Source organism: Narcine bancroftii, chromosome 5 (genome assembly GCF_036971445.1).
Source record: "Narcine bancroftii isolate sNarBan1 chromosome 5, sNarBan1.hap1, whole genome shotgun sequence".
Lineage (NCBI taxonomy): Eukaryota > Metazoa > Chordata > Chondrichthyes > Torpediniformes > Narcinidae > Narcine > Narcine bancroftii.
The window spans coordinates 171,979,185-172,004,029 of record NC_091473.1 but is presented as its reverse complement, the minus strand read 5'-3'; the positions used below and the strand labels follow the sequence as shown (position 1 = coordinate 172,004,029).

Here is a 24,845-nt window from a genome sequence, read left to right as displayed (position 1 = left end):
AATGTGCTGTGTTTTCATCGTTCAGCATTCAGATTTGTCAAGCTGTTTGAAAATGTGCCATTCGAAAGAAGAAATGCCAGATGGAACCGGCTTGCTTCGAACCTTGCTTTGGGCACTGCAATCACACATCAGCCTGAGTCTCATTCTTTCTGAAGTCAAAAACAAGGGGAGTCACAGCCTGTAATTTTCTATGATTTCACTATATGCTTTTTGTTAATGAAACCATTTTCAAAACTCAAAAGCAGTATTTGGAACTATTAATTGATCACTGGAAGGTGTTGCACATTAGCAAAGGCTGTCCAAAGTGCAGGCAAAGAGTTAAGTACGCTTTGTAGGTGTTATTGTTTATATATATTGTAAGCAAATGTCAAACAGAAATCAGTGAAAAAAACCTGAACCAATTCAACTCATTTATCATTGGGCCCAACTGGAAACAGCGAGGACCCATTACTGCCAAAACAAGGCTCACGTAATGGAGCAACCTGAGCTCCCTTCTAGCAAAACCAAAACATTAAAAATTAGAGCTATGCTGTAAAGAAAGTCTTGCCTGATGTGAAGATCTTAAACAGTTTAATGATTTGCAAATTTGAAGCAAAAAAATAAGAATTTTCTTGATGTCTCAGTGTTTGTTTCTGATATTTTAAGAAACAAAAGCTTGTGTAATTTTTACTAATTATGTATTTTCCCTGTTAATAAACACAAATTCCCTCTGAATTCTCTTCTGTCATGTATCCTCATCTTTAGTCATAAATAAATGTCAAGAACTATTGACGCAGCACTGAGGCCTGATGTTATATTGGGCTCATTGATACTCACGGATTTGGCTTCACGGAATTGACTTCACGGCAACTGAACTTGACCAACCATTAGGACTCCCCATCGTCTTCTCCCCTCCCATTCCTGTTCAGTCCATTGAATTTACACCGCCTCTCACAACAATTTCATTGCCTCCCTTATTTTCCTGCAAACATTATGATCGCACCATTAACATCTACCTTCTCCCATCTACTGAGACTTTGGGCAATTTACCAAAAAAAATCAATATAAACCACAACATAAAATGTGTCACAAAACTCAAAGAACACCCTGTCACCGTACAATAGATGCAATTACACCAGATGCAATTGAACCATCAAAAGATTAATGCCACATTGATACAATTGAGTTTTGTAGACTAACTTGTCTGAAATTTAGATGCTGAGATCAAAATCAGGCTACCTGTATTAAACAGAGCTGATGCACCATTCACAGTATAAATGGTAGAAGAGTTAGACTTGAAAATGATTTTTGCAGGAATCAGTTTAACTAGACCATCTATCTCCACCTTGGCCATTAACTGCACTGTCAATTTGTCAGGCATCCCATTAACTTTTGCTAATCAGGGGTTTTGGGCCATGCTGTCTGCTAAGTCTTTGAGATTGAGGGGTAGTGGGGCGTGGGATAACAGACCAATCAGTGGAGGCTCTGAAGAGGGCAAATGATGTACGGTGATATGCTTAACAAGACGAGAATCAATTGAGTTACAGGATGGATGCCAGCATGGATAAAGCAACATGGTTGATCAGCAAGAAGCAGAGAGTGGGAATAAAGGGATCCTATTCTGCTTGACTATTGGTACCAGTGGGGTTTCTTTTTCATGTAGGGGCCACTTCTTTCTACCTTGTATATAAATGATTAAATGATTTGGAGTACTGCCTACAGTTTTGGGCACCTTATTTGAGAAAGGAGATGATGGTGTTGGAGAGGGTTCAGTGAAGATTTACTAGAATGGTACCAGGAATGAAAGAGTTGGTATATGAGGAACATTTGTCCAGCTCTTGCACTGTAACCTTTGGAGTTCAGAAGGAGGAGGGGGACCTCATAGAAGCATTCGAATGCTAAAAAGCCTGGACAGAGTAGATGAGACAAGGATGTTTCCCATGGTAGGGGAGTCTAGGAAAAGAGGGCACAACTTCAGGATAAAAGGGCATCAATTTAAAACAGAGATGCAGAAAAATTACTTAAGCCGGAGGGTCGTGAGTCCATGGAACTAATTGCCACAGGCAGCTGTGGAAGTGAGGCCACAAGGTGTATTTAAGGTAGAGATTGACGGGTATTTGATTAGTCAAGGGTCATGGGGAGAAGGTAAGGGAGTGGGCTGAATGGATCAGCTCATGACAGAATGGCAGAGCAGACTTGATAGACCAATTGGCCTATTCCTGCTCCTATGTCTTGTGATCTTGTAAAAGAGAAAATGCGACAGTCAACAAGGAGCGGAAAATTTTGAAATAATTAATGTATTGAATACAACAAAATGTACATCTCAAGTAGAGGTAAAGTAGGAGTGCTGCCTCACTCTGAAATAAGTAAATAGAAAATGTTTGCTTTAATGGGTTAAGGAGCCAATAGATTACTTATCTGTGAGAGGCATTTTGGTTAAACCTACTACACTGCAGCTAAGTTAGAGAAGAACACTACTTCACGATGACCCTGGGTGCTGTCACTGTGAAGTTTGCATGTTCTCTCTGCAACCAAATGGATTCCCTCTGGATGCCCTGGTTTCCTCCCACATCACAAATATATGTGGGTTAGTAGAAAATTGCCCCCAGTGTGTAGGTTGACAGTAGAATTCGGGGGGGGAGTTGATGCAATTGTGGAGAGAATAACAAAAGGAATTAATGTTGCATTCAGGTAAATGAGTGCTTAATAGTCAGTGAGCTAAAGGGCTTGCTTCTAAACTGCACGTCACAGGAAGGTTCAAGGACAAAACGTTCTTGATTTCACCCAAGGCACAGTGGGATGATGCAGTGTAATTACTTGCAGGGCTGTTATTTTGTTGGAATTATTTTCCAAGTTTATTCTTGTAGCGCATGTCGAAAGAATCAAAGGCTTGTTGATCCAAACCAAGGCTTTTATTAACTAGGAGACTGGAGCGTATCACATGTAGGTCGACCAGTCCAGAATGACCTGGTCTGGCTAGGAGCAACCCTTTAAGACCTGCCAGTAGGTATGTCTACACTCTCAGCCAATCACAGTCATCCTACACTACCATCTGTACATATACACATTGGTGATAGAATCTGTACTATCACAATTCTGAAATATAACTTCATGAAAAAGAATTACACTATAGTGGCATAAATTTGGATTTATTGACTATTTCTATCATTGCTTTTTGATTTTTTACTATTGGTGGGGGAGCTAGGGAAGTTAAAACTATTTGGAAAACAGGAGAGATGCTGGTGGTATCCCTAGTCTATGGGGAGGATAGTTAGCAGAGAATGGGTGCAATTGGTGAATGTGGTGGTGGACAGACTGGCAGAACACTGAGCAAGGTGTTGAGTTCATCCAGTAGACAGGCGGATGGGGGGGGGGGGGGGGGGTGGGAGAGGTGTGGGGAGTTTAGAGCCATGGGGATGGAGAGGTTGGGTGCCTGATCAGTGGCTGGGTGGTGCCTGACCAATGGCTGGTAGAAGGCTGGATCCTGACTGATGGTTGGTGGAAGGCTGGGTGCCTTGGACGGTGGCTGGTGGAAGGCTGGATTCCTGACTGATGGCTGGTGGAAGGCTAGGTCCCTGACCAATGGCTGATGGAAGGCTGGGTGCCTGGCCAATGGTTGGTGGAAGGCTGGGTGCCTAACTGATGGCTGGTGGAAGGCTGGGTGCCTGACCAATGGCTGGTGGAAGGCTGGGTGCCTGACTGATGGCTGCAGAAGGCTGGGTGGTGCCTGGCCGATGGTTGGTAGAAGGCTGGGTGCCTGACCGATGGTTGGTGGAAGGCTGGGTGCCTTGGCCGGTGGCTGGTGGAAGGCTGGATGCCTCACTGATGGCTGGTGGAAGGCTAGGTCCCTGACCAATGGCTGATGGAAGGTTGGATGCCTGGCCAATGGTTGGTGGAAGGCTGGGTGCCTGATCGATGGCTGGTGGAAGGCTGGGTGGTGCCTGGCCGATGGTTGGTGGAAGGCTGGGTGCCTGACCGATGGCTGGTGTAAGTCTGAGTCAGGTTGTGCTGGCAGATTGGTGGGTGTGAATTGGTTATTTGAGTTCAACAATGCTGGGGAAGAGGTGAGAGGTAGGAGAGAGTTAGGCAGAGGCAGAACTGGGAAAGTAGATCACTTAAAGGGGACCAACCTACGGCAGGTTCCCAGCTTGGGATGGGTGTCTACTCTATCAGGTCCCCTTTAAGTCACACAAAAGCAGAGGGTATTCGCAGTTAATACTCATTTCAGCACATTCCCCAGCTACAAATGAAGGATTATGCAACATAGCAGTGGCTCGCACACCTGTGTTGCAACCTGTCGTGTCAAAACTCCTCTGTGATTGGACGCATCCAGATCACAGTAAGTCTCCACTCTTGCATTGCATCTCAATCTTCAAATGTTTGACGCATGACACATACTATGACTCTATTCCCATGCATGTACATTTTACCTGCCACCATGGAAATCTCCCACAGTTGAGAAAACTGAAAGAGCCTGTATTAAAACTCAAATATAATTCAGATTATTGTCTGAATTTCCAAAATGCCAAGGGCAATTCCTTTGAAGGGCCAATAACTTGTAATCAAAAGTGTTTTGGTTTCCAGCTTTAGATAAATAGCTCGTCTCCTCATCTGCAATCCATTACATGCTTCACAATACATTATGCATATTTGTTAAGACTTTCAATAGTGAATTTTTTTTCCAGTTCATTTTTCATTATCATGTTTATGAATCACAGCATTGAAACCCAACATGCACAACAGAACAACCATTCACCTTGGTCTTGTTATGTACTCAGACAGCAGCAATAGAAATTAGCCAAGACAGTGTTATATTTAAAATAATATTTTAATTTATTAATCTCCAAATATATAACACCTTATCTAAACATATCCCCTAACTATACACAACTATTCTTGTGTGTGTGTGTGTGTGTGTGTGTGTGTGTGTGTGTGTGTGTGTGTGTGTGTGTGTGTGTGTGTGTGTGTGTGTGTGTGTGTGTGTGTGTGTGTGTAAATATCCCAAACCATTACAGTTCTGGCCCACTTCTGGAATGTTAGTTCAAAGTCCAGTCTCAGAAATGCAGTGTTGACATGACAAGTCTTGAATTGATGCAAAGGTGCCTTTTTGAATGAGGTGGGAGAGACCAGGATGACAGACTGTTGTAAACTCAAAAAATCCCTGTTGAGATACTTCCAAAGAAATGTCCTTCTTAGATGTGTGGTAGTCAAAACTCCGCTTTTCATTTTTTAGGGGAAACGAAGCGAGCGGCTTTCACAGAGCTTCCAGAACCCTTTCATGGGTCAGCCGAAATAGTGGCCTTCCCTTTAGGTCATGGTGTGGCTCACTGATCCCCCTTCAAAAGTGACCATGGTGGGGTGTACTCATTCTCCTTACAGAGAGAAATCAGACAAATTGTCTATTTCCATACGAGGCCACTTAAAAGTGATGCTTCTCCAAGTGCTGCTTCCTTTAAAATGGCCATCAAATCAAGTACTCTTCTTTAACATGTTGGTCACATGGTCTCTGCACTTGTATTTTCCAGGGCCACTTCCCCTCTCTTCAGAAGTAATGAATTTGAGTACACGCTGTCCCAGTCTGTCAGCCCATAATCAATCTCCAAAACTTGCAGGGCTTGCAGCTTGATTTGTTCTCTTAAAGTGTCAGTTCACTCAAATGAACATGAACTGGGAGCATGTAATAGTCTTAAAATAAAAATGGCTGCTTTAGTCAAATACTGGTGGAGGTTCAATCTTTACATCTCACTCCATACATACTGTTCTAATAATCCAGTACTCTGGGTCAAAACATTCATAGAGAAATAAATCCAATAACCACAGGTCATTTTATGATAACTAAACTTGGTTAAATAATCAATATATTGACTTTTTTTTGAGTGGTGTGACTAGAATCTCACATTTAAGGTGAAGCATTTATTTCTAATCCCTTCTAAAAATGTGGGATCAATTCCACCCAGGTTTCTTAAGCACAGTGGAGTGACATAATGAGATTTCAAAATAATTTGAGATAAAGATAGATTTTTTTTGGTGATTTGGATTTCTCTGTATAGCAGCAGAGATCTTAGATTTTTCAGCCAATTACAGAATGAGGTGCAGGGGCAAACAAATGTAAAAAAGTTTACTGAAACTGCAACCAGTTTTGGTCTTTGTGTCCACCATATTGGAATAAGGCTTGATGTAGGTCATACTGATGCGATTCTGTGCAGAGCTACATATTGAAATTCTTTACCAGGCTTGCATTTACTGATTTACATTCTACACAATTCCTGCTGTAAAAAAGATAATTTCCCACTGTTTCTGCTTGTCCATAATGATAGTTTAGCTCAGGGCTTCCCAAACTTTTTAGCTTGTGGAACCGTTTTGGGGAGCATTTGGTTATCATGGAACCCCTATCCTCAATTACAGTTTAAAAGACCTGGCATATGCACAAGTATGGTAAGAAAGTAAATAAACTCACCATTCTCCACATTGAAAGCATTTATTGCCTCTAATTTACATTTAATTATCTTGTCTCCTCGGTTCTTTTTTTAAGCCAGTGATCCATAGTTCTTAATACAATACTGCCCACGTGGGATATCTTCCAGTTTAAATTTTGAAATGTGGCCAGCCTCGCGCCAAGAGAATTCTGAGTCTCATTGGTTGAAAATGATGAGCAGGCCTGACGTCTGCGCTGACATCAGGCCTCATGACGCCATTTTGTTTTGTTCGGGTTGAGATAACTGTGTGCTGCTGTCGCAGAAACACAGAGATTTAAAGGTCAAAAGTAATTTAAAGAAAAACAGTTATTATTGTTATTACTACCTGCCATTTCTTCTGCGGAACCCCGATGCCTTTGTGCGGAAATCCAGTTTGGGAAACGTTGGTTTAAGTCACCTCCACCCGGCTTCTCCAGGCTCTGTCAACCTTTTGAAAAGCAGTTGTTGGTTTACAACTTGTAACAAAGGATTATACTAAACTAAAGCTTAGTTTTCATTTAAGATGAAATATAGATGCAATGAATTCCTGAGGGTGAGTAATGTCTATACTATACTGCATTAATTATCCCAACTTCATGGTTGGCTATGGTTTTGGAAGCATTAAAGAGACATTTGTTCAGTTCTCAAGTCGGAAGGAATCTGAAATCAACATAATATATTTTCTCACTTTAATAGAAGAAAATTTGCTTCGAGACCTTGGATCAGATTTGATATATATTCGGAGTGCAGTGCTCAAGGTTGAAGGGAAAGCTTTGTTCCAATAATAAATTAGGCCCAATGATAGATTTTTTTTTCAGAAAATGTTCTGAGCCAAAGCTAAATATTTGGATTGATTTTAAATTTCTGGCAGAGGCAGAGTACAAACTGGAATGGATTGATCAGCCCAGGCTCTTACAGGACAACAGAATTCTTGGAGAGTAAAACTAGTCTGACCCAAAAGAGATGAGGCTTGAATTTAGCCTCAAGTGTTAAATTTAGCCTGATATTCAAACTGGTGACTTCTCCTGTGGTTCCGAAAATATGCTTTGTATGCTTTATCAGAGCACATCTGCAGAATCATAAAGAAATTGGCAGTGCAATCACCATCACAAAATTACAAAAATAACCAGCCCTGTAGAAAGACGTCGAGTCTCACTCTTCAGGATGGTCATGTGGATGGTGTATCATGGAGGCATTCCTGCCGGCCAAGGTCCAGCGAAAATCTTTGATGTGCTGCTCCCAGCAGAAATCTTGCCATTTGGCCCAGTGCCCGAGAAAAGGGAAAGGAAAGCTCAACAAAAGTTTCATTTCTAGATGCTCTCTGATGTCCCGTTGAATTTATTTTGCCATCATCACCTCAGAGTCAATTGTCTTCCTCAAATTAATTTAATTTAGAGATACAGCACAGTAACAGCCCATGAGCCCACACCACCCATGTGATCCATTAACCTACCAACATGTAAGTCTTTTGGAACGTGGGAGGAAATCGGGGTACCCAAAGGAAACCCATGGGGAAAGCATACAAATTCCTGACAGAGAACACAGATTGCTGGGAATGTTCAGATACATGCCAACATGAATGAGCAGGAAGAAGATGATGATTAATAGCCCAAGAAGAATTTGAGCAGAATGGAAAATTAGAAATGAAAGCAAAAAGAAATGGCAAATCAATGGAGAACTTACAGCTTATAAAATATTTTTAACATTATTATGAATATGTGCACAGAAAGTAAGGCAGATCATAAATCCAAAAACCAAAGTCAAATGAAGTTTTCTTAAACTTGATACCCATTTAAACTAGGATAGTTTGCAATGCAAGATTTTCCATTTCCTTTCTTGGATCATGCTGTCCTTAATGAAGAAACTACAAAAGGCAGTACTAGTGAAAGTGATTGCATAAAAGACAAATATAATTCAGATGAGAACGCATTGAAACATGATCAGAGGAAAAAGTTTGTGACTTGGAACACATCCGTGGTGAGGAAACAGCAATAAAATCTGAGCAGGATATCCACGTGTGAACCCAGTGAATGGAAATATTCTTAAAGATGGGATAGTAAAATAATAATAATATGTGAGATAGTTAGCTCTTATTATGTAAGCACCCAAACTATTTATAGGTAAAGCATTGCCTTGCAAGGCGCCAGGCAGTACCTGGCAGGGTACTGAAAAATGGTGCCAACCAACTCGCCAGATTGTTCACAGACATTTTTCAGTCTCTCACTGCTGCAGTCGGAGGTTCCCACCTGCTTCAAAAAGGCATCAATCATTCTCGGTGCCCAAGAAGAGTAGAGTGAGCTGTGTCAAGGGCTATTGCCCAGTAGCTCTTAAGTCTACTATGATTAAATGCTTCGAGAGGTGAGTCATGGCCAGAATTAACACATAGTTAAGTCAATGTCTGGACCCACCGCAATTTGCCTAGTATCACAATCGCTCCACAGCAGATACAATATCACTGGCTCTCCACTCAGCTCTGGATCACCTTGAGAACAGCAATGCCTACATACAGCTACACTTCATAGCAAAAAAATTGCACGGCAGCAGATAGCTCAGGGAACCCAAAAAAGTGGTGAGTTGGGAGCACAGGGACATTCCAAGTATTGGCATTGGCAAGAGTGATAGTGTTGCTGAACAAGCTTTTTTGTGAAGCAACCTGGTGAAGTAGAGAACACATAGATAAGTACACTTGCTCAACTGAGTCACCCGTAAAAAAAAAAAATCCCTGAACCTTTTTTGCTTGAGTCTTCGAGATTATTTCAACAGATTCTATTTGAATTAGAAAATGCAAGTTATAGATTTTTCAGAGTTCAGATCTGTTGTCAACACAAAGGAAATTAATGTGCACACAAAAGGCTAGTTACATAAAATAAGGTAGTAATTAATAATTATACCTACTGAAAATAATTTCTTGGCTAGCTGTTTCTCGTTCAACTTGGATGGAAGTTCTATTAGTCTAGATAGAGTTTATAAAGAATGGGTATCAAAGACAGGGGAGAGAAAAAATAACTGAGTGACTTAAATATGTATGCTATTCTGTGCAGTTTAATGTCAAATATTTTGTAAATGTGCATAAACTATGTTGTATGAAGATTTTCACATTAAGCATCTGGACAATTTGTCAACTAGCTTTGAGTTTTAATTTAATCATTTCTAACAATTTTAATAATAATCTGTGAATTGATGGGTGTTATTGTCATTAATTTATTTAGACATTGTATCACATAAAAATAAGAAATACTCATTGATGTTTTATTTAACGGAACAACACTGAACAAAGTAGTTCCAAGTATAGAATAAAATCTTAACGAAATACGTTACTTTGCAGAATGCAGTCGTACTTGTATTATATTAAAACACGCCAATACAGATTTATTAGCTGTGCCAAAATGATCTTAAAACAATTTCAATTTTACATTTGCACAAGCATTCAGTGTGCACTTACTCTTGTCACAGAAAAAAAAATTGCACAACACAAGATCTTTGCACACACCATTAACAATTAGAGGGAACATTGCATACAACCCTTAAGATTCTTTTTCCTGTGAGCGAGGCAGTATTTCCACTTATTAGTAATGCAAAAAAACTGTACTCAACATACACATGTTAACAAATAAACAAGTGTAAACAAACTGACTGGACAATACAGAGAAAATAAAACTCAGTAAAGTGCAAAAGTAAGAGTCCTTAAATGAGTCCCTGATTGATTTTATTGCTGAGGAATCTGATGGTGGAGGAGTAGCAGCTTTTTCTGAACCTGGTGGTGCTCCTTGACGATTGCTGCTACTCTCTGATGGCAATGTTCCCTGTAGATGTTCCTGACGGTGGGGAGGGTTATGCCTGCGACGTCCTGGGCTGTGTCCACCACCTTTTGCAGGGTTCTTAGCTCGGGGGCATTGGTGTCCCCATGCCAGACCGTGATGCAGCCGATCAGCACACTTCCCACCACACATCTGTAGAAACTTGCCAGGGTTTACGATTCCATAACGAACCTCCACAATCTACTATGGAAGTGGAGGCGCCAGTGTGGTTTCTTCATGATGCCATTGGTGTGTTGGGTCCAGGAAAGATCCTCCGAGGTAGTGACTTACAGAAATTTTGCTAACTTTCTCCACTTCTGATGCCCCCCAAAGATCACTGAATTGTATACTGCTTTCCCTTCCTGAAGAAAACAACCAGCTCCTTGGTTTTTGGTGACATTGTTGAGGTTGTTGTAGGTAACCGTTCAGCCAAGTTTTCAATCTCCCTCCTGTATGCTGACTCATTTCCCCTTTATATACAACGCACTACCGTGGTATCGTCAGTGAATTGGTCAATTGTGTGGTTAATGCAAGAACCCTCTATTTAAATACTTAAGAGGCCCATATGAACATTATTTATGTACTTGCAATGCTCCCATTAGCCCAGAAGATTAAAATAGTGAAGGAGATAATTTTATTTTTACGCAGAAAGGCAGTAAGTAGCTCCCAGCTGGTAATTTATCCTTTGACCTAAGCTTTCCAATCAGAAGGATAAGGGTAAAATCAGGGCCAAGAGAAAAATGGGAGAACCTGAATGTCTTCAGGAATGGCGAGGAGAAACAATCATGATACAGAATAATATAAATTGGTGCCACAATAGTAAGTCTGAGTTTTGGCAGGAATACCAGGCTCAGATGGGTAATTCCTAGCATACTTGCATAAACAGTAGAAATTGGTTGTTTCAGATCTCCTTTTGGCACTTTGTTATCATCCTGCTCTAAACCAGGTACAGTACTTAGAGGATGTAAACATGAAAATCATTTTAAATAATGGCTGGCAATCAAGGTTGGAATTCTACAGCATTCTTTGGAAACTCCAATGTACACAAGACGGCCTCTTAGTGATGTTATTCCACTGGGTTTTTGTGCGCTCAGTAGCCCTCCAGTGATGTTGACACTTTTGCATTGATGTACACACCAAAGCCACTTTGCATTGAATGAAAAGTGGCAGAACAAGTACAGCCCAAGATTAATTATCCCTTTGCTCCATATATTTGCAATTAACAGAGAAAATTACAGAGCTTGATCTGTGGCAATATTTTACTTGACACAAGGCATAATGGTTGTGCCAAAAACTCTATATTTACAAATCTTAGGTTTCATTTTTCCAGATGTTGTTTTTAAACTCATTTATTCAAACTTTCGGAAAAAGCATTTTCGTTAAATGAGATTCAGTATTTTTCATTTAACCGTTTTCATGCCGTCTCGCCCTGCACAAAGCACGTTCAGCGAAGAGCAAAAATCTACAGCCAAAAGATATTCTGATGATCATTACGACACCTTTTATCAGTGATAGCATTAAATGTTACCTTCCACGGGGGCAGACCAGCAGCTTCCAATACAACCTTTTAACTGTAATTACAATTCTCCCATGAATGAAACAACTACACAGATGATTGTCCGTGGCCATGATTTTGAAAGCTACAATTATCTAAATAGCTAAGCTACCCTAAATTGTACTTGAATGTGTAAGTCCTATTGTACACAGGATCATGAAAACAAATGCAATTAATTACTAATATTGTAGGCTTCTGTTTATTTTCAATGGAGTAAAATAGAAATTAGCAATGAAGTTGGCACCTGAATTTCTTTTTATGATGAGCAAAATTTTGTCAGTATGATCTGGAGGATCATGGCACTTTCTGGTTGATTTAAGAAATCTCAACTGCGAGTGATGTATCGGAAGTGTGCACCTGCTAGCAAGCCATTCGTTAATGGACAGGATACATTAATTGTGGAGTGAAAAGGTTTATTTCGTGTGCCAGAGGCTAGCAAAAATAGATTCACAGTTCTCATTTTTAAAGTCTTCACCAACTTTGACGGAAACAGGCCTCAGAAAAAGCCAGTTGCGCTTTAACTGACAGGAAGTAGGTAAATGACTTCCTTAAGTGATCCTGTATGGAATTCTTATCTTCCCACATGATGCCTCATTAACTATCATGAAAACTACAAGAAAGAGAATGAATGCATGGGTGGTGGGTGGGTCTGGACCACTCCGACTGGGAGATCGACCATCACCCAACTGGAATGAGCGTGCATGCACATTGTGCAATATTTCTTCTGGTTAGACATATGGTTATGGCTCTGTTAGTACTTTTTTTTTCTGTTGCTGAGCTTTCACTTGTTGAATACAAAAATTTTCCCGTGGCAATAGAAATCAAAACTTTAAAATGTTGCCAAACAGACTTTGCAGCTGACATTATGCTTTACAATAGCCATTTAATGTGGCTGTTGAAAGATTCTGTTGAAAGAAGAGTAGTCACTAATTCTAGCCACATGGGGAGTATGCTACTTTAAAAAAAAATCTTTTGGTAATTTTTTTTGTTTAAATGGATGTCATGAACAGCTGGGATTCTATCCAAAGACTGAAAAAAAAAGTCTAGTGAGGCAAGGACCAGATCTTCTTGGTGCTAGCTATGAAGACAATTTCTCGACTTCATTTGACAGTACCAACTTGAAAAGGGAAACAGTTGCACTGTTATCTTCCAGTTCATCTCCCTGGTAATTCACCCCCAGAAAATCATGGTCACAGGATAAATTGGAAACACAACTGCTCATTTACTCTGCCTTACAAATGAACAAGGCCACTGTGATTTCTTCCTTCTTCAAAAGTCCCAATAGGGGGAAAACAAACATCAGCGGGTATTTTCATCCAAATCAATGTTTGTTCTCCAAATACAGGAGATAAAAACTGGTTAAAAAAAAATGTTTCGCTTCTGGGTATAATCACAAGTTTTGTTTCAGTGTAGAGTTGAGTTGGATCAGGTTGGTTTCCATGGAAGTGAATCAAATATTCAATACAAAGGATTTTCCATTCATCTTTGGTGCTGTGTGTTGCACAGTTGCCTTTATTTCCAGCCAGTGATCTGGAACACCAAACATGTTTTCCTGTTTTTCAATGAGCTTGCTAAAATACACCAGCACACATTGACAAAACCTTATTCTACGTAGCATTTACTTTGAATCACACACAAAGTGTTCTGAGAACTGTTCTGTTGTTGGAGCATCACTGACTCTAACCTTTGACCTATGAGCATTAGGAATTAAGATTTCAAATCAGTTTTTGGTGGTTCTGTTAGATTAGTTCACCAGAAGGGACATACGAGCGTCAATTCCTATTTTGAAAGGTTTTCTTTTGTCAAATTGATATTGCCTTTACTTGGATAAAATTGTATTATTGTAAAGTTAAACCAATTCATGTAATTTTGAACTGATCAAATATGAAACGCCAATGAGCTTTCAGTATTTCCATATCACCATTAATGTCGAGATTTATTTTTAATCCTGAACAAAAGATGGTAGGGGTTTTGAACATTCCTGTTTGTGCCATGTTCCATACTCTGTTTACATAACACGATTAATTTAATCTGCTCAGGTCAGTTTATGTAGATCACTATATTTTATGGTTCTCCTCTGACATTAGATCCAGGGAAGCGTGCCCATCTGACGACTCTGTCAACTTATGTGGTGATCCATTGAAGTATCCACAGCAGGAAGGTCCAGAATGTGACCTGTGTTCTCTGCTGGATAAACTAATCTGAACCGAGGCAATGGAAGTGCTATAATTGGATTAATCTGACAAATATCTGTCGCACACAGTGGAAGTACATGTGGATATTGGGTACAGACAGGATAAGCTTTGTTGGGATTCTGAATCATTTACTGTTGAAGCTTGTACATGAACAGTAACCTTTTCATGAGGTACTGTAGGGCAATTGCCATCTATTGCAGTCCATCAATGAGTCATTGCTTTGCAGAGGCGTGATAATTGCAAGAAGAAAAATAAACAAAACAAGTCCCTCTTCATTGTAGTTTATTATAATGATATATTGACAAAACACATTAAATGTGAATGAGTTAGGTCACCCTTTAGTAACATGGGGCTTCCAGTTTACTTCCTCTGGTTTTAATTAAGTAATCTGTATGCTAAAATCTTGGCAATACAGCACTTGATTTTGACAGAAAAAGAACAAAACAATTTAGGACACATTCAGCTTCAAATTCAAGAACAGCCCCCGAGAAAAACAAATTACTTGTAATGATGTACTCTTCATATTTTCCATCTATCTTTTACATTTTAATTTAGACACACAGGCCATTTCAGCCCAGAAGGCAGTGCCGTCTAATTTATACCCAATTTACCTACATCCCCAGTACTTTTCAAGCAATGGGAGGAAACCAGAGCCTCGGGGAAAATCCTACGCACGACATGGGGAGAATGTACAAACTCCTCACAGGTTCTGATAGCTGGCGCTCTAAAGGCATTGTGCTAACCGCTATGCCAACCGTTCTGCCCGAAGAGTCAATGGTCAGTTTGACATTTGGATAGGTGACAGGTGAAAATATATCCCCAATCAGAGTGGCATTATGAGGAAAATGCTTGTGGTACTTCACCAAACTCGTTTATTTTGCTTCCTCTTTGAACGGCCTCTCTGTCATTGAGTAAGATCATGGGTGATCCAGTCTTGAGTGCAGTTCCTCCTTCCGACCTATTCCATATAATCCTTGTGCAGGGAGAGCCGAGATGTGGGAATAGAAGAGAGGCTACGGGCTTTGGTGAAGCAATGGGCTCAGAAGAACTGAAAATGGAGCCCTTTCAAGAGGCATGATCGGGAGTAATACAACCAAGGTGGCTGTGTGGTGAGTTTGTGGGCTTCTAAGGGGATGTTGGTGGCATCTATCCAGAGATGGAGAGATCCAGAAAGGGTAGGAAAGAGATAGAGATGTGACCTGTGCAAGTGAGATAAAAAATTGACTGAAAAGAGATGCCATCTTCAAATATGAAATGAATACAGGACGCAGCACAATCTACTAGATTTACTTCTAGAATGTACTTTTTATTGATGAGGGAGAGCCCAAAGCCATATTTGCATAAATCTAGAGTGAGATAAGAGTCAGATTTAGACATAACAATTGTTGATCAGGGAAGTTAGTTGGCTACTCTCAATGCCAGGAATAGACTGGTCCACTATAATTTTCTCCATCACCCCACATAAATTACACCAATATAAGAGTGAATTATCAGAGATGTGCTTTAGGTGTGAGATATAGGTTGGTTCCTTCTTAAACTCTACCTGGCTCTGCGCAAAGGTGAGACCCTCTGGTGTGACCTGTGTGACATGCTAACTAGGATCACAAGAGTCATCATCCCAGTTGACCCAGAACTTTGTCTTCTGGGGAATTTTACAAGTGTTGGTCGATCACTAACTAAATTCCAGATTAAATTCACAGAAATTGACTTATGTGTGACCAGGAAAGGTATAGCGGTAATATGGAAATCTGATAGGTGGTCATCAGGATGGTCTCTTGAAAAGGTCACATGCAGTCTTAGGATGGGATATAACACCGTCCTAAAAATCGGGCAGCCTTATTTAGAGCACATAGGTACCTCGATGGTATAACCATAGGGTTATGTCCACTACTGATTAGCCAGCAGACCCCTGTAAAGATTATGACACTGTGGTAACATCATGTCTGTACATGTTTTACTGCACACACTGACAAAGGAAATTTTATTAGTTTTTGTTTATTCTCCCTGTGTAGGCTTGTAGCATGGATTGCTGGACATAGCCAATATATATATATATATATATATATATATATATACATACTGTATTTATATCCCTCTTTAAATAAGGAGCTGTAGTCATAATTGGGATGTGGTCAAAACAATGCCTTGTGCACTTACAGCAAAACCTCCATCCTCAATACAATAAAAATGGACATTTTATTTGCTTTCCTAATTACTTGTTCCTGAATGCCAACTTGCTAGGTTTCCCAGGTGAGAACATTCAGATCCCTTTATGACCTGGCATTTTGCAGAATCTCTCCATTTCAACAATTCACCACTTTTCTATTCTATCAACAGTGGATGGCTCCACAGTTCTCTGTCACCGAAGCTTTCAGTATCCTTTTGCAAAATCTCCGCATCCTATTTAACTTGTGTTCCTCTTCATGTCTCACAAGCGAACTTACAAAATATATTGGTTCCGAAATCTAATTAAAATAAATCCAAAACCCTTGACACCTCAGTTCTAATATTAATGGCGACCACTATTTACAGTTTGCAGGGCTGAAATTGATCGATCTACTTTCATAAATTAGCCAATCCATCAGCTACAGTTTTTTAATTAAAATAATAAATATATTATACATTAAACAAAATTTACCTTTCATAAAATCATATTATCTGTGGTTTATGTTATTGTGCTTTTCTAAAAATCTCACAATTTTAATAACACTGGTCAACAAAGATTCCTGAATACTTTGGGGTGCATTTTATGGACTTTGGACTGCTGATCTCAAAATAAAACACTAAGATTTTCTGATCATGTACCATTTGTTAGATATAACCTTTATTTGAAATTACTTGCCATATTTTAAGTCTACTAATATATATTGCCCACAAATTGAGCTGTCTTGGTCAGTCCAAGCATGCCTGGACAGTTCAGGTGCTATGCAAATGCTATGCAAATGTCTTAGACTGGGCATGCTTAGTCAGGATAAATGCAGACAGGCTTTAAAAGCAGCTCACATATACCATTGCTGTGCATTGTATTGATATAGATTGAACACATGTTCTTCAGGCAATAGGATAGTGAGTGTACTTAACAAGAGCATTTATTGACTCCAGAAAAATTCAATACAGCAGAAATGTCTTGTCAATGTTGTAACATTTGCGATACATTCTGCTATATTAGTGATGAGTATATGCTGACGGATCAAAGACGCAGCGTGACTGCACTTATTAAGAGAGCCCATAATCTCTACTTTGGTTGTAAAGTTGATGACCAAGACAAACCCTGGGTTCCTCGCATTTGTTGTGCAACATGTGCAGTCAACCTGAGAGCTTGTCTCAGCATCATTATGTTAAATTATGTTCATCATTATGTTCAACATGTTAAATTCAATACAAGTGAACCACCAGGTACCAGGTATAAAACGCAATCATGTAGACCAGACACTCTGTTCTCTCGATGAGGTATCTACCCAAGCCACTCCAGACTGAGGATTGCAAGCAGTGCTGGAAGACTAACTAATTGTTTGGTGTGTAGATGGGTAGGGGCTCTCTTTTACATCTACTTCGAAGGGGACCATCATGGGTTGACTGATCTAATTTTTAAATAGCTTCTTCTTTAAGTACTGTGCCTGCTTGTCAGGGAAGTGCTGGCAGGTATTATTTATTTTAACCCTCTATAATTGTGGTTATTTTAAGTTTCAAGTACATTTATTATCGGATTGTAATAAGTATAACCAGACCAAACATCATTCTCTGGTCCATGGTGCAAAACGTCCATACAGACAAATGATACAAATACACAGAACCTATATACATCTATTAAATATTGTTATTAATAGTAGAATCACGCGGAGTTGTTTTAGCAGTTTAACAGTCATTCAGCATTCTTACTGGTGGTGGGAAGAAGCTGTTTCTTAGCCTACTGGTTCTAACTCTTCACTGACAGGAGTCGCTGGAAGATGCTGAGTGGGGTGGTAGATGTCCTCAGATTTTGCGAGTTCCCTTTAAACAACGATCCCAGTAAATACCTCAATGGGGTTGTGGGGGAGGGAGGCCCCTGTGATCTTCTCTGCCGCTTTTATGGTCCCGTGGATTGATCTCCGATCTGATGATTTATAGCATTGTGATGCAGCCGGCCAGGATGCTCTCAATACAGCTCCTGTAGAGAGTTGACATAATGGCGGCTGGTCACCTTGCCCACCTCAGCTTTCCTCGGGAGTGCAGTTACTGTTGCGCCTTCCTGACAAGCAAGGATAGGTCACTAGTTAATTGATGCTCTCCATTAATGAGCGAGCAATTAATGTGTAGTGGAGGGTGGTCGTCCCTGGTGCTCCTAAAATCCATGATAATTTCTCGTCTTATCCACGTTGGGACTCCATTTGTTAGTCTCACACCATTTCACAAGATTTCCACCTCTTCACTGTATTTCGACTTATTGCTGATGAGGCCAACTACTGGTGTGCGTCCGCAAACTTGTCAACTCTGTTGGAGTTGGATCTGGCGATGCAGTCATGGGTAGTAACTGGAACAGGAGTGGGCTGAACACACAGCTCCAAGGTGCGCCAGTGCTCAACATTCTGCTGTCAACCCCAAACAGATTTTGATCTTTGTTAGGAAGTCAAGATCCAGTTACAGAGAGAGGTGCTGAGTTGTGTGGACAACTTCTCCTCCAGCCTCTGGACTAGGATTAAACACTGAGCTGAAGTTGAGGTATTATACTCCATGTGCATCAGGACAGAGTGGAGGGAGTATCATCAATGGAATAGATTTCTTCTACAGGTGAATTGAAATGGGTTCATTGTCTCTTGGAGGTATATTTTGATGCATTACATCACCAGATGGTTGAACATTTTATAATGGTGAAGGTTAGTGCCACTGGGTGGTAGTCATGGAGGTATGCTACTGTCACCCACTTTGGTACCGGGACGATGGTAGCTTCCTTGTAACACTCGGGAATGTTAGACTGATGCAATGATGCATTGAAGATCTCTACAAGAACCTCTGTCAGTTGGTATTATTATGAGCTTAAAGGATCCCAAAACCCAGCAGCAATACACATTCACCAAGACTAGTTACTTAAACAAAAATTGTTTTTAATTATCTTTAAACATGAAAACAGAATCAAAATTTAACTTATCTCTATTAACCTCACTAACCCAAATTAACCCCCTTCTAATTCTAAGCGCACGTGTATGTAATGTGTGCATAAATTTAAGAAAAGTTCTTTGGTTTACAGTTCAATCTCACTTCTCCTTGAGCAGGGTTCAAGATGGGTTTTTCCCACTGAGACAAGGAAAAGATGGTACGAAAATGGAACCATGGTTGATGAAACAGGTCAGGCAACAAGTCAAAAGGAAGAGGAAGCATACATTAGATGTAGGAAGCAGGAAACAGGAAGGGCTCATGAGAAGAATATGGTAGCCAGGAAGGAGCTTAAGAAAGGACTGAGGAGAGCTTGAAGGGGGCATGGGAAACCCTTGGCATGTAGAATAAAGGAGAACCCCAAGGCCTTCTATGTGTATATGAATAACAGAAGGATGGTAAGAATGAAGATGGGGCCAATAAAGGATAAGGGAGGCAGAGATTGGGGAGGTCCCAAATTGATACTTTGCATCAGTATTCATGAGAAAAGGTCCTTGATTATGCTGGTCAAAATTGATCAGGTCTGTGTGCTTGACTATATGGAGATTAAGGAAGTGGAATGGTTAAATCTTCTTTAAAAACATCAAGATTGATGTCCCCAGGAATGGACGCAGTATACCCGAGGCTGCTGTGGGAAATGAATCATAGTGGGAAGTGTGGGGCATTGGGTATGATCATTGACTCCTCTTTGGCTGCAGGGGAGGTTCTTGGGAATTGGAGAACGGCAAATGTAGTCCCCTTGTTTTTTTTTTTAAATAAAAAAGATAATAGGGAGAATCTTGGGAATTATAGACCAGTAAGTCTTGTGTCAGTGGTGGGAAAACTATTGGAGATGATTCTTAAGGATAGGATCTATGAACATTTGGAGAAGTGCAATCTACTCAAGGATAGTCAGCATGGCTTTGTGAAGGGAAGATCACGCCTCATGAGTCTAATTGAATTTTTTGAGGAGGTAAAAGAAATTGATGAGGGTGGTAGATGTGGTCAATATGGATTTTAGCAAAGCATTTGTCAAGGTCCCCCATGAGAGACTCATCCAGAAAGTCATGGGATCATTGAAAAATTAGCTGTATGGAAAAAAAAATCATCAACGTAAGAAGAAAGCAGAGAGTAGAAGGAAAGTATTCGGCCTAGAGGTTGTTGACTAGTGGAGTTCCACAGGGATCTGTTCTGGGATCCCCTGCTCTTGAGATTTTCTTTTAGAAATTACCTAGATGAAGAGGCAGAAGAATGAATCAGTAGGTGTGCGGATGTGTTATGAGCCCAAAGGACCCCAAAACCCAGCAGCAATAGATATTCACCATGACAAATGGTTACTTAAACAAAAGTTATTTTTAATTATCTTTAAACACGAAAACAGAATCACACTTTAACTTACCTCTATTAACTGAACTCAACCAAATTAACCCCCTTCTAATTCTAAGTGCACGTGTATGATGTGTGTGTAAATTTAAGTAAAGTTCTTTGGTTCACAGTTCAATCTCACTTCTCATTCTTCCAACTTCACTGGTTGCAGGCAATTCTTCTACTGTGCACAGAATTTAACATGTATAAAGTTCACTAGGCTTTGGTGCTCGAAAGGTAAATGTTTACCGCTCAGGAAGGTTCTCGTAGGGTTTGCACAGAGAGAGAGATTTGTTGTTCCAGGATTTCCACAACTGAGGTATCATGATTAGTCACCTCAATGTCTTGCTGATGAAACTTGCCCCATCAGGGTTCTCCAGATGATAACCTCTTTCTTTCAGGCTACCACAGAGTTCCTTTCTGTTGCCCTTATTCCAAGATATTCCTCACTTTAGCTGCAGCAATACAAGGGGCCTGTTTTTCAGACATCCCTGTTCGTCTTGTTGAACCACTCAGAGAAAATGTTCAGTCTGTCTGGAAGGGAGGTGTCATTGTCTCACAAGATTGTCTTGCGATCAGTTATTGTTTTGATACCTTGACACATGCTCCTCATGTCGCCAGGTGTCTTACAGCCTCTGTGCGTACCCACGCTTTGCTTTCTGGATTGCACAGGGGAGTTCAGTCCTGATTGATCTTAGTGTCAACTTGTCTTCTGCATCTTGAACTCTGAGAAGTGTACAAACCTCTATGTCCAACCATGGATTTTTGGTTTGCTCTGGTTGTGTAGCATTTGATCTATGTGACATCCTCTAGGCACTTGCTCATGTAGTCTGTCACTGAGCTTGTGTAATTGTTGATGATTATGTGGCTCTTGTAGGTGGCCATCTCCCTGGAACAGCTCCATTCTCTAGTCTCAAAGCAGTCCTGTTGTGTTGCTGTGGCCACTGTAGCACTAGATATGTTATTTGTACGTATTAAAGCAAAATCAGTTGGCATACAGGTCTGCATGTTTTCTGAAGCTGCCAGGTATCCAGGGCTGTCATTTTGAACTCTTCAAACCTGTTCCTCATCACAGCAAGTAAAATAATTGGGTCAGGTGGAGACACAAATACATGTTCAAAATAGTTGGTATTCCCTTCTTTCACTAATCCTGCATTTCGAGGTACAGGGAATCCCCGGATATGAGCAAAATGCGATCCTATGTCTGTCTTTAAGTCAAATTTGTAGATAAGTAGGAACAGGTTCTTACTTAGCATCAGTTAGTCAAATATTCATTTTAGTAAAAAAAAATTAAAGAAATATTTCTTAAAATAGGTTAGATATAAAAAAAAAGCACGATTAAAAGTTGACACTTACTTTCGTTCCATCAATGTCTTACATACAAAAGGGGCATTCGTGAGGTAACATCATGCACGTGCGCAAATTGGGGATGCAATTTGTTCGGAAGTACAAGTTGTTCGTAACCCGGGGGCTCCCTATACACACATGTATCTTATCCAGTTTCTTGTACACACACTTTTTTTTGTTTACATTTTAATTTGGAGATACAGCACTGAAACAGGCCCTTCTGGCCAAGAAGCCCGCGCCACCCAAATTCACCCACATGACCAATTAACCTGCCAGGCCTGCAAGTTTTGAAAGGTGGAAGGAAACAAAAGTGCCCGAAGGAAACCCACACAAACACTGAGAGATTGTACAAACTCCATACAGACAGCTCTGGATTCGAACCCAGGCCACTGGCACTGTACTAGCATTGCGCTAACTGCACTGCCTTTACACTAACTGTGCACCTCTTAGCGTCAGTTTTCCTTTTTTTGCAAGGTTATTCTTTGAATTAATTTTTCCCCTTTTTATATACAAAGTCATCTTTTGATTTTTGAAAATTTCAGCATCCAAAGTATTTATTCCCTCCACTACTGGATTGTCACACCTTGGGTATGGATCACTGGCACAATGTACTGCAGATACTTGCCAAGCACACTGACAGTCACTCCCAAACCCAAGACCTCTCCACCAAGAGGATTGAGGGCAGAAAGCACAAAGGAACATCATTTAGCGCCTAGGAACCCCGATCTACTAACATTGTGTGAGTACCCTCAAAAGGAAGACCGTTGCATTTCAAGAAGGTCATTCAGCATAGTTTACTCAAGGACAGTTAAAATGTTGAACTTGTCAGTAATGTCTATACTCCACTTAAATTTAAAATGAACTGAAATGATACAACTACAGCAAAGATCTTCCAAGTTACATTAATTTAAAATCGTAGCCATCAAAATGCTTGAATATCCCCAAGATTTCTCAAAAACCCTGGAGCGCATTAAATAAGTTGTATATTTTTTTAACCATTGAACAAGAAAGAGAAATTTGGATCCGTGCACTTGAACCATAAAGACTCCCATGATATCTGCTTGGCTTAACTTGGAACTTCATGCAATTCACCAACCTCTTTTGAGATTTTAAAGAATTTCAAGTTTGCTGTGAATTCAAATGTTATTGTCTAGCACATTTGTAACTCAGAGAAGTATGACTGAGGATATCAAAGTTGTAAGCTAAAATATAAACAGACTGATGTACTGCAGGTGCTCCTAGTTGCTTTTGTCACCTTCACAAAACATTAAGGTCGATTTTAACTTCCTTCTTAGCTCTTAAATACAAAGACATGTCAGGGACAAGATTAGTAACGCCATAAATCCTATGACCTCTCATGTACACTTAAAGCTTGAATTTGCTAAAGTCATTAACTTGCGATACAATAATGCAACTATCTTTAAATGTTTATATTAATCTTTCATGAAAGTATCTAAAAGGTAGATCTCAATTAATCAGCTGTGAAAAGCAGACATTTGCGGGTTGCTTGTGTTTATAAAGCACAAGGTGTGATTTGTATCTGGTAAAGCAGGTTTCCAACTGTCTTCTGATTATGCATCAGTTCGTAGGTGGGCTTCTGTAATGGTGGGAGGTGTTGCATCCCATGTTGAATGTAGAGAACAGGGAAGGTGCTGAAAGCTCCAGCTTACTTCTCCCTCCAGCTAAGCTCTCCAACCGTAATGAATGACTGTTGACTTGTACTTGATTCTTAATTTCCTGTCTATTATTGCTGGCCATCTAATATGGGGCACTGTTTCAGACAATTCACGAGAGATCTTTGCAACCAGTTGCACATCTGTTGAAAATGTGATTACTGAATTCATGGACAATCTTGCCTACCTAACCAAAACAAATGTACATAGGCCACTGTAATCAAAAACTTCAAGATTGAAGTAACAATTCTGCTTCTTTTAGGAAAATAGATTGCAATGCTAATTTCTTACTCGACAGAAAAACATTGAATCCAATCAGCCTCAGAAACGGCACAGAACCAGTTGGGTATGATTAGGTTATTAAAAGAATGGATTCATTAAAAGAAACATTAAAAATTGAGAAAGGCTTCCATGAAGAAATACAAAATGCACAAATTCATCTTATTGCACAATGTACTTCATGAATTACTGCATTGTTGAACTTGTATTTCATATGCATACAATTTAGTATAATGCTTTTACATTATACTTTGTCAAATTTTGCAGAGCACTCTTTCAGCTAGAAAACTTACTGGGTATGCTCAGGCAGCACCGTTAGCTTAGCGGTTAGTGCAGCGCTCTTTCCGTGCCAATAATCTGTGGAACTCGCTGCCGCATACAGCAGTGGAAGCCAGATCACTGGGAGTATTTAAACAAGAAATAGACAAGTATCTCATTAGTGAGGGCATCAAGGGATATGGGGAAAAGGCCGGAAATTGGAACTACTGTAGAGTCGCTTAGTGTAGATTTATGGAACAGACTCGATGGGCCTAGTGGCCTCCTTCTGATCCTTTGTCTTGTGATCTTGTGACCCAGGTTCGAATCCGGCACTGTCTGTAAGGTATTTGTACGTTCTCCCCTTGTCTGTATGGGTTTCCTCTGGGCGCTCCAGTTTCCTCCCACCCTTCAAAATCCTACTGGGGTTGTCGGTTCATTGGGAGGCACAGGCTTGGGGGTCAGAAGGGCCTGTAACTGTGTTGCATGTCGAAATTAAAAATTAAATGTTTTACTCTTTACGATTTAAGTTCACCAAGCAGTAGAACTCTACAGCATTCTTGGCCTGTATTGCATAATTCACAGATGCCCATGGTAGCAAAAAGTTGACAAATATTTGCAGCTTCATGACTTTGAATTATTTTACATCTTAAAATATATGTCGAATGACTGGAAACCACAGAAACTATTAATTGACTCCACAGTGTATTCTTTCTTTTGGCTTGGCTTCGTGGACAAAGATTTATGGAGGGGTATGTCCACGTCTGCTGCAGGCTTGTTGGTGACTGACAAGTCCGATGCGGGACAGGCAGGCACGGTTGCAGCGGTTGCAAGGG

At 40.2% G+C, this 24,845-nt stretch overlaps 1 long non-coding RNA gene across 2 annotated transcripts in view; it reads right to left on the bottom strand.

Moving 5' to 3' along the window:
• Positions 1–6,449: 6,449 nt before the first annotated feature.
• The window catches only part of LOC138762856 (uncharacterized), a 40,451-nt gene continuing 22,055 nt past the window's right edge, over positions 6,450–24,845 (bottom strand). Inside the window, exons 3-5 of one of the 2 annotated variants that reach the window (XR_011357210.1) lie at positions 9,330–9,387; positions 6,781–6,882; positions 6,450–6,708 (exon numbers count right to left, since the gene is read on the bottom strand). This is a non-coding gene — a long non-coding RNA (uncharacterized lncRNA). The remainder of the gene's footprint in view (positions 6,709–6,780; positions 6,883–9,329; positions 9,388–24,845) is intronic. The other variant, XR_011357211.1, reaches the window with a different exon arrangement.